Below are 10,479 nucleotides of genomic sequence, written 5' to 3' on the forward strand. Positions count from 1 at the left end.
CCACCACCACACTTCTTTCAAGAACATACTAAAAGGAGTGGAAGAAAATCCTAAATCTTTCAAGGGTCTGAAAGTGGGTGAAATAATTTGCAACACTCTGTTTGCAACAAGGTTTGCCCAAGATTGGATGAAAACATGGACAGACTCATTTACTTTAGTGAGACAGCAATGTAGGAGCCTAACTGTCCCAAATTCCATATATTAGCAACAGACAGACAAACAAAGATCATTCCTGGGATGTGCTTATCTCTTCATACTGATTGCAAGGCACTCTGAGGTGACCACACCTCTAACTCAAGCTTTGCAGCTCAGTGTGTCAAATTAGATTAGGGGAATCTGTGGCAGAGTAAGGAAAGATGTCAGGTTTTCTAATATCACCAGATTAATACACAATCAAGAGGCAGGTAGAAATCCATATCAAATGTTTCTGATGTGTGTAGTCATGTGGAGCATAGGCTCTACTCCTGGTAATGAGCATTCTTTTGGTCAAGCGATTTAAAGCTGTACCGGCTGTGGAATACATAAGCATGTGTAGGGTGCATTTACCCTTTTCTTTGCACTAAAGTTTACACAAAACTCCTTGGTTATGTAGTGAAGAGAGCACATCTTTTTAGGAATGTGTTAGCACACAGTTCAAATCTAATTTGAAATAGCATATAAGAATCGAATTTAAACAACAGGGGAAAAAGAATATACATGACAAAAAGAAAGGATTACTTTTTCAGTCAACAAAACAAAGCAGGTATTTACCTTGCTGATGTGTCACACTGCTTTTTGCTCTTGCATTAGGCTATGCAGTCTGAAATTAATTATTCAAGGACTGAAAATTTCAGTAAAAAAAAAAAGACAGTAAAGGTAAGCGTATACAATTCTTTCAGGACTCCTGCTGAAGTCATCTTGAAGGTTAAGGCAGGTTTGACCCTCAAGCTGTCTCCCACCTACTGAGTTAAAATCCCCTAGACTGAGTTTCAAGATACAGCTATCCTCCTAACTATTATGCACTAAAGGCAGTGTTCTTTATGGTTAGTTCATAATGCATTCCACATCACATGAACTTCAATTCATGTATATCTGGTGATAGCAGCTTCCAGGGCAAGACATTCTTCTTTATTATTCTTTGGCCTATGGGTTCTCTCTAAAAAACCAATGAAACAAAAAAATCTTGTCCTCAGTCTTAAACTATGATTAACTCAGAGAGACCTTTTATTAACAAACAAACCCATTTCTGTTTATGGCTAGGAGCTGTTTCCACTGAAATAGATGCTAAAACTCCCACTGACTTGAAACATTCGGTATCTTGTCCTTCACAGGAAAGAAAATGCCATCCAGTTTCACTGACTTGGCAGAAGGCCAACCCAAGTTTCAAAAGGACCAGGTTCACTTTCATCATTACAGATATATATTCTCATGCCTGTGAATGAGAAGGTGACTTAAAACAAGCAGCATGGATTTACTAAGTGCAAATAGCACCTGACCAGCCTGGTTATCTTCTATGTTAAAATCGCTGCAGTCACCATTTAATCAGACTGCTACCAACACCCTGACACTGACTGGGTGTCAAGTTGTATTCTGACTCTGTCACTGGTTTTGTAGTACTGCATTTTATTTTAATTTTCCTATTAAATTATAGTTCTAACTTAATATCTCCCACTGGTTTGCTTTCAAACCAGCAGAGTGAACTAGTGGATCAATAATAAATGTCTAAGTGATCAGGCTTAGAGTGCCATGATTAATTGATGATATGGAGCCTGAAGGCCAGAAGCAAGTTGTCATGGCTTAGGAATGGTATTTCCCAACTTAGTGCTGCCACTGAAACCACTCCAGCACTCGCTCTTCATTTGCCCTACAGTTGGAAGCAAAAAAAGTTAAAGATCACAGGTGGAGATAAGAAGAATTTATTGGGAATAGCAATGAGATGAGAGAACAAATAGCAACAGGAACAATACTAATAGCAAAAATGTACAAAGAGAGGGTGATTTACATGCAAAATGCTTATCAATCCCAGAACAATGAAAAATAATGGTGGACAGACTCTCTGCCCTCCATGCTTTCTCTTCAATGGGAAAGGGTCACCTTTTCTTTCTGAAAAATAAAGAATCATTTTCTCTGGCCCTGGCAATGATGTAAGATGGTATAGAATAACATCAGGGTATTGGTCATGCTCACGCAGCTCCAGGCTGCAGCTACGGGACATGGTGCTGAAAGGAAAGCAGTGAAAATGTGAATTGGCTGTAGTGCTGAACCAACAGCTCCTGTGCGGACACTGCCATGGGGAAAGGAACAGCTGGGGACACCACCAACCTGTGGATCCCAGTGGAAGGAAGCTCAGCTGAACCCAGCTGAACTGACCAAAAGGAGTGCAGCGGAATGGAAAGCAGCAACAGCAGGACTGACCTCCAGCACAGCAGAGCAATAGAAACAGCAGCTGAGGACCTGTGCAGACCGGAGCCCAGTGGAATGCTAACGGGATCCAATCGGATGAGCAGCTTTTGCAGGGTTTGTTTGTCATTGATTTTTCATTGGTTTTGGCTGGCGGGGTGGCAAACACTATCCATGGAAGCCCCCTTGCCTCTTGCCTTTGTTCTCTACTGTCACAAGGGTTGCACATGGGAACAGTCATCCTATTTTCTTTGTCTGGAGAAGCCACTGGATATGACCTACAGGGACCATATGCTATCTCGCTTTTGTTCCCAGAGGTGAATACTTTTTTGGGGATAAAACACCTCTCTTTGCATACTTTTGGTATTATTTTTGTTGTTATTGTGCATTTCTTATTCCATTGGTTTTTGTTTTCAGTAAATTTTACCTCAATCCATGGTCTCTACTTTTGTCCCTCCTGTATCAGAAGGACGGAAATAGGAAGATGCTTACTTGGAGTTTAATTTCCTGCTGGCATTAAACAACTACCTGGCTTCAGTGAGGAGGATATCCCAGTATCTACAGGGAGGTCATCCAGGAAACGAATCCAGGCTCTTAATAACAGTGTGTACTGCAAGGAAAAGACATGTCAGGAACAAATTTAAATAAGAGAAGCTCAAACTGCCTATAAGGCTCAGATATAATGCTCAGATGTTAAAGCAAGGTGTACAGAGAGGCTTTTCAAACTTCATCCCCGGAGGTTGTCAAGTCCTGACCAAAACTGTCTTAAGTAACCTGGTCTGAGCTACCTGGTTCTGCTGTGATCAGGAGATTGGGCTGGAGATGTCCTGAGGTCTTTTTCAACACAAATTAGGCCTGAAATATGGATGCAGAAAAACAAGAATAGACAAAGCAGGATAGGAGGAATTGCATGTCATAATAAAGCAAAGCTAAAGTAGTGAAAATGTAACCAAGAAGGCATTTATTAGACATTCTTTAGAAGTCAGGCATACAAGTCTCATCTTCATAGGCCACGTTTCAAAATTTTCTCTCTTGCACACTTGAAAGGCTTCTCCCTCTCCAACCTTCCTTCTTCCACTGACAGGGATGTCCCCTTGACAATCAAAGGATTACAGAAAGCCTAACAGCTGTGATTCTTGCTGGCAAATTGAGTCTTTTTACTGATATGCACAAATCAGTAATTTTATCAAAAGTTAAGCTTCTCATTATAGTAGGAACTGTCTTTCCAAATATTTCATGACCCAATCCCTTGATAACTATTCTGCAAGATCCCTGCATAGGACAGGCAGCAAATCAATTACGCATAAGGCTACTATAAGAAAAACAGCTTTAAGGCATTAGACCTGAACAGTGCTTCCAAGCCTAACCTTTTTGAGGTTTGATCTTTGTTAACTCAATTAACACATGTTAGTGTGAAATTGCTCTCACAAAGGAACTGTCCTTTAATTCCTCAGTGTTTTGCTTTGTAATAATAAAACTGTTTTGCATGTAGAAGATACACGAAGTCGTAGAATTAATCAGGTTGGAAAGGACCACAGTGGGACCTGTAGTCCAGCCTCAGGGTAATCCCAGAGCACATGGCACAGAATTGCATCCAGACAGTTCTTGAATATCTCCACTGAGGGAGACTCCACGACCTCTCTGGACAGTCTGTTCCAGCGCTTGGTCATCTGCACAGTAAAAAAGTTCTTCCTTATCTGTAGGTGAAACTTCCTGTGCATAATTTTCTGCCTGTTGCCTCCTGTCCTATTGGTTGGTACCACTGAGTAGAGCCTGGATCCACCCTATTGACCTATTTGCCCTTCAGATACTGACAGACACTGATGAGGTCCCCTTACAGTCATCTCTTCTTGAGACTGAACAGCCCAAGTTCTCTCAGGTTCTTCTCAAAAAATAGATGCTCCAGTCCCCTATTCATCTTTGTAGTCCTCTGCTGGACCAATTCCATGAACTCCATGTCTCCCTTGTACTGAGGAGCCCAAAACTGGACACAGCACTCCAGATGTGGCCTCGTGGGGGCTGGGAAGAGGGGCAGGATCATCGCTCTTTACCTGTGAGCAATGCTCTTCCTCATGCACCCCACTACATGCAGAGCTGGACTCTGCTGGAGCCAGTGAAGGTCCCAAGTGAAGGGATGCCACTTGGGATCATGCTTGCTCATGTCTGTCTCACACACTGGAGGACAGAAAGACAATGCTATCAGACTTAACCCTGCAAGGACTCATGCAGCGCCAGTAAGGCTTCACAGAATTTTTGTGAGTGCCATCTTTCTTAAAATACTTTGCTTATAGAGAACAGCAATAATCCTCTTGAGATGGGCATGAGAGAGTGCATCCATGCCTGTCAGAATCGGTATTTTTCAGAGAGGATAGAAAATTACTCTTTTCTTAGTCATCTTGTCCCATTATGGAGGCAAGATGCTTGAAAAACACTTTGACAGGGAAAGCAATTTCATATCTTGCAACTATCTTCATGTTATTGAATTTTTTTTTTGTATTATCCTGTATTTTCTCTTTCATATGCTGGAATGGTTTAATTTCTAGTCTTTCAAAAGTTTATTTCTTTTTTTATTTTTGAATCACTTCCATATACAAACTCATATAAAAAACTTCACAATATTCTGTTTACTATAGAAACAGATAACTTTTTAAATTGAAATTGTAATGGTTTATCCCAAAAAGTTCTTTCAAGCTCCCACTCCATTTTTCTTCAATTAATCTCCTAGTTTTTGTCAATTATTCTGTTTTGAAATTATGATCAATAAAAAGTTCAAATTGCACTTCTAAAGTTTCTTTTCTTTTACAATAACAAGAAGAAAAATACTCTTAAAAGTAGAATAGTTCATTTAATCATCTCTGAGACCAGAGTGTTTTCTATGTTATGTGTTGCAATACAGTTCACTTAGTTGTTCCTGGACTATGTCAGTATCATATCCTTGACAAAGATTTTAGAGATGCAGCAAAAATATCTTCATCATCTACACAGCGTAAGTGTTAAACAGATGGCAAAATTTCACAAATTCCAGGTAGCTGTAGCAAAATAAAAAATCATGGGGGATTTCCACACCATGCATTGTTGAGCATTGTTTGGCACATTTCAGATTCTAAGATCTGAAATCTAAGACTTGAAGAGAAAAGTTAGGTGCTTGGATGGAGTATGTAGGTAGTCAGAATGCAGGTGTTTTAGTTGGAGGCAATAAACCTATCTGAATATTTCCACAATGATGTAGAAATTTTTCAAAACACTGCTAATCCCAGGAAGGTATTTTTGTTTCAAGACATATATAGGCATGAAATAAAGGTAATAAAAGCAATGAAACAGCTTATGTCTTTTATCCAGCTAATTCACATATGGAAACACAAAAAAGAATCGTGTCCATAACAATTGCAGATTATTTAACAGAGGGATCAATGTATCTTTTAAAGGTATAAAGTCATTTTTTTAATCTCTAAAACCCTAAGCACAGGCAAGCAAAAATAAGTAAGTGGAAGTCCATATTCATGTCTCATATGTAGACCTGAATTCTCCATACCTCTTCATACCTGTTGATGCCTAAATGCACCAAAACCCTTAATTGTGCAAATCCCTAACAGGTAAAGCAGTGAGCCAGAGAAAGCTTACAGGAGGAGAGCCAGGAATCTGGTCTTCTAATCTGGGCACACCCTGGCACTGTAGCCTTTTTAAGGTTGACTGAAATCCATGGTTGTATTTAATATCTTCAGAATGCGATCCTTGACATCATCATCAGGGAGTGATTATCAAATTCATCACTCCAGCCCATCTGAAAAGCCTTTTCTGGGCACAGTCTGTAGACAGCAAGTTGATACATGAGCATGTACTTGATGATCAAAATTCAAGACGCTAAGTTTAGCTTTACTTAAGTTCCACATTTCATTGTAGTAGATGAAAATGCATTGCTACTGGTCAGTGAGGGCCACAAAGAGTTTCAGATTTGCTCTGATATGCTGGGTGAAAAATCTGGAAGGATTTACTCTTCTAATTACTCACATGCCTTCAGTGTAACTATTCCCACCCTTGCTAGAATAACTGGTGAGAGGAAAAAAGAGGTTATTGGGAACTCTGATTTGATTTACTAAACCACTGGGAAAAAAAAAAAAAAAATTATGGCTTTATTTTCTATTGGAGGGCTGTCCACTACAAACTATGGTAAAAATAAGCACAAAATCACATTCCAAGAACACTGATGTGACTTTAAGCTATTTGCAAGCAGCAATACTATCACTTCTTTTCTACAAATTTATAAAAAACATCCTTTTTCAATCACAGCTAGGCTGCTAATCAATTATATGCAAAGCAAACTTTTGCCTTCCACTATAAACTTCAGATTCCAGGCATCTTCTTTTTTGAGAAGCCTGTTTTATAAAATCATGCATGAAAATATTTTAAAAAACCCTGACACTCTGCTTTCATTTTCATTGCAATCATTAAAGTAAACTCAAATTTTGAAGTTTTTTGCTGATGGTTAAATGTTATCTTAAGCTAACTAGATGGGGCTTTGGAAATTTGTGATGAACATTAACAGATCAAAGGTCTTAACACCAATCTTTAGCAGAAGTGGGGAAAAAAAGCCCCACTAACAATCCTGGTAGAATTGAAACCTTTACTTTAGTAAAAACACTTCAGACTGTGCCTTATTTGATGTCAAAATCAGAGTTCAGGAAAAATTGCTGGTTGCTTTTTTTGTCAAGGTAATTGGTACATATTGTTTACAAAATATTTATCAATGCTTCCATTGTATAGTGTACCATCATGAGAGAGAGAAAATACAAAATGTAATATAAATTACCAGCAATTTCAAGGAGTTGTGTTGGCACTAGATAAATAATAGGTTATTGCACAACAGCAAAAGTAAGTATAATATATCAAAATCCCTGCCTACACCTACAAATCTTCATATCTACTGGAAAAACACAGCACCCAGACCTGACTCACTCAGAGGTCCAGCTGGGGAGGCAAAGCTATTCTTTTTGCAGCTGAAACACTTCACTCCCACTTTGCAGAAGCTTTTCACTGGGGTATGTCCATTTGCACTTGGGCCTTGAACATCTCATTCCTCTTGGGCATGCTGGCAGAGCTTAGAGGCTAAAAAAAAATATAAAACACCTGAAGTGTGATCCAAATTAACCCCAAAGCTCGACTGTTTCCTATGATAAATAGTGCAAATCTGCAGTAATGGCTGACACAGCATCTGAAAGCAAAGGTAGTTGCATGCTTTATAACATGGGTATTGCACAGAAAAAATGTGCTTTTGACACTCTGGGAACAGCTTAAACACTACAGCCCACATTATCCTGTGACTGGTACAGATGAGCCATTTATTTAATTTCCATGAGCTCAGCTGACCAGAGAGGTCTCTGCATTTCAAATGAGAATCAAAGCTCTCTCTCCAGGACTCTCTGTGCTGCACATCTCAGCCTCTCACCCACTTCCACTCACTCCCTTCATATATCAAAAAGAGGGACATCAAGTAAAGTAAAATTTTTAAAAGACAAGCCCAGCTATTGCCTCAAACAAGAAAGCACCTAGAATACTTACCTTGAGGATCTTGCTTACATAAAAAGGTATCCATTTTCCATCTTGTCATAAGCAGCTTCCAGAGAAACACACTACTTCTGACAGCAAATATTCAAGCAGATCCTATCTACAGCTATCTATATGCATACAAAAGAAATCAAGAGCTATTCCTTTCTCTTTCAATAAGTCAAATGGGGCACTGGGCTGGATCTTTGAAGTTTGTTGCAAAACTTTATTCAATATCACATATAAGTAAAATGGCTAAGCATGTACTTTTTTTGACCACAGATGTATTGCCTGATTTTAATAAGTGCTAAACACCTGCAGCTTTTATACCAATGGAGATTGTCTCTGACAATAGACATAATTATTAAGACAGCAGCATATCTGGAATATGAATATGATGAGCTAAAATACTGCCCGATTTTAAGAAGCCAGATTCACTTAATCATTGCTCTGTTAGTACATAAAAGGATTTAAAAAATCCAGATCTATTTACCCAATAAATCTATTTCACTTATTGCTTCTGTGGCTCCTTAGCCCAAGCAAGGGAGCAATAAATTGAGGGCACGTGAGCATGCCAACTTTCCTAGTTTCCATTACTTTCAAGAAAAAAAAATTTCTTAATCTCACAACTTTTTTTTTCAGACTTTTCCACTCTTCAACTTTATGCAAATATAGAATTATTCCAGAGTTAGCAGCTATGAGTTCATACCAGGATAACTGAAAACTCTTCTGTTTTTCTTTTATAATCAGAACATATGAAAGTAAAATGTAGTTCTTTTTTTCCTATATAAGAAATATATAATTTAAAAAGCCCTGCACTTATGAAAAAATATGCAATTAAAATTATAATGAAAACACATAAAGAAAATGTATTCTCTGGCTTTGAAAAAAGTATGAGAGTCTGTAAGTATATTCAAGTAGGGTGCTGTTCATTATTACCCTGGATAATACACAAATATTGAGACCTATTGCATCTAAGGCTTCTCATCCAATGATTTCAATAATTTCATTTGGAAAACTGCTGGGAAGTTAAGATATATTTTCAGCAAAAATATAAGCAGTATACAAGTATTTATAGAGGCTGCCTCCTAGAATAGTTGGAATTCCAGAAACCTTTCCAAAATGGAAAAAAAACCAAAAGTATTGCAAGTGAACATTCTTATCATTTTAGCTGCATCAAGATTGCTGCCTTCCATTCTAGAAAGAATGGAAGGCAGCAAAACAACCCCAAAAAGCAGCACAAAAGTTAGACATGTTCAGAGCCTATGTTAAGCTGGTCAATTGAACACAAAAGGTAATTCAAGATTGAGAGAGCTCAATATCTTGGCTGATCCTTTACTCCTAATCACGGGACTGTCAGACAGCTTCTTTAGCCTATGACCTTCTCTGACTCAAAAAATTATTATGGGCTTGGGGTGAAAGTTGAGCTCTGACCTAGAGAAGCTAGATAATATGATCAAAACAGTCTAAAAACCAGCCCATGGCCTATGAACCTGGGGCAACTTTGGTCTCTTACTCAGAGGAGAGTTTCACTTCAGAAGGAGACAAAGGATGGGAGCTAATGTGTCTGGAATCTTGCATCCAGCTAGATAACCATCCAAAGATTGAAGAAATCCTTCCTCATTCACTGAAACATTTTAAATACATATTAAATTCCAGGCATGCATGAAATTCTCATTGATCTCAGTGAGATTTAAGATTATTATTGAGTATTACTTTCACTGCTGTCTTCAGGAGTGATATTTTCCTAATCTGGGATATGTAGTCACTAAGTGTCCAGGTTCTGGCCAGAAGAGCATTAATTTTTTTGCAGTAACCAGGACAGGGGCATGGCAAGGACACGGGGGTTGTTCTCTACTCCCTCACTCATTTTTCAGGAAGGGAAGCAAGGGTCACTTTGGGTCAGGACAGCATGGCAGAGCGAGTGGTCAGGTACTATAGGTGGTTTCCGCAGAATAAGCAATAATATTTCTTTCCTTATACACTTAGTCATGAGTATTGTTGCTGTTACTGTTCATTTTCTCATGTTCATCTCATTGCTGTTTCCATTAAATTGTTTTTACCTTTTGTGCCCCCAGTTCCCCTCTCCAGCTCACTGCAAGAAGCAGAGTGGAGGCAGGAAGTGAGAGGGATCGGGCAGAGAGAGCGAGCAGTGTGTGGTTTAATGTGGCTTCAGTGGGAACACTAAATTGGAGACTGCAGTTCCTAAACCACAAAGTTAATCTTTAAGGGCAGTATTTTATTGCTAGATACACTGCAGAGGAATATGCTTCTGTACAAAACTTTCGTTAAGTTAACAGTAATGCACTTTGGATAAGAAGCAACAGTAGTTATTCTGCCCTTAACTTCTCAGACAAACAACCCTAATTCAAGAATAGTTCAAGCCTCAAATCAAGCTTCAAAAGCCTTCTTGACACCTAACCTTCCACAGACACCACAGATTTGATCTTGGAATAAAGTTTTGTTTTCATAAATAAGGATACTAAGAAATAAGTATTGGAGTGTTAGTAAAGTTATTAAGGATGTCCACCAAAAGTCTGGGCATCAGCAAAAGTCCTG

The sequence above is a fragment of the Anomalospiza imberbis genome, chromosome 1 (genome assembly GCF_031753505.1).
Source record: "Anomalospiza imberbis isolate Cuckoo-Finch-1a 21T00152 chromosome 1, ASM3175350v1, whole genome shotgun sequence".
NCBI classification, from domain to species: Eukaryota; Metazoa; Chordata; class Aves; order Passeriformes; family Viduidae; genus Anomalospiza; species Anomalospiza imberbis.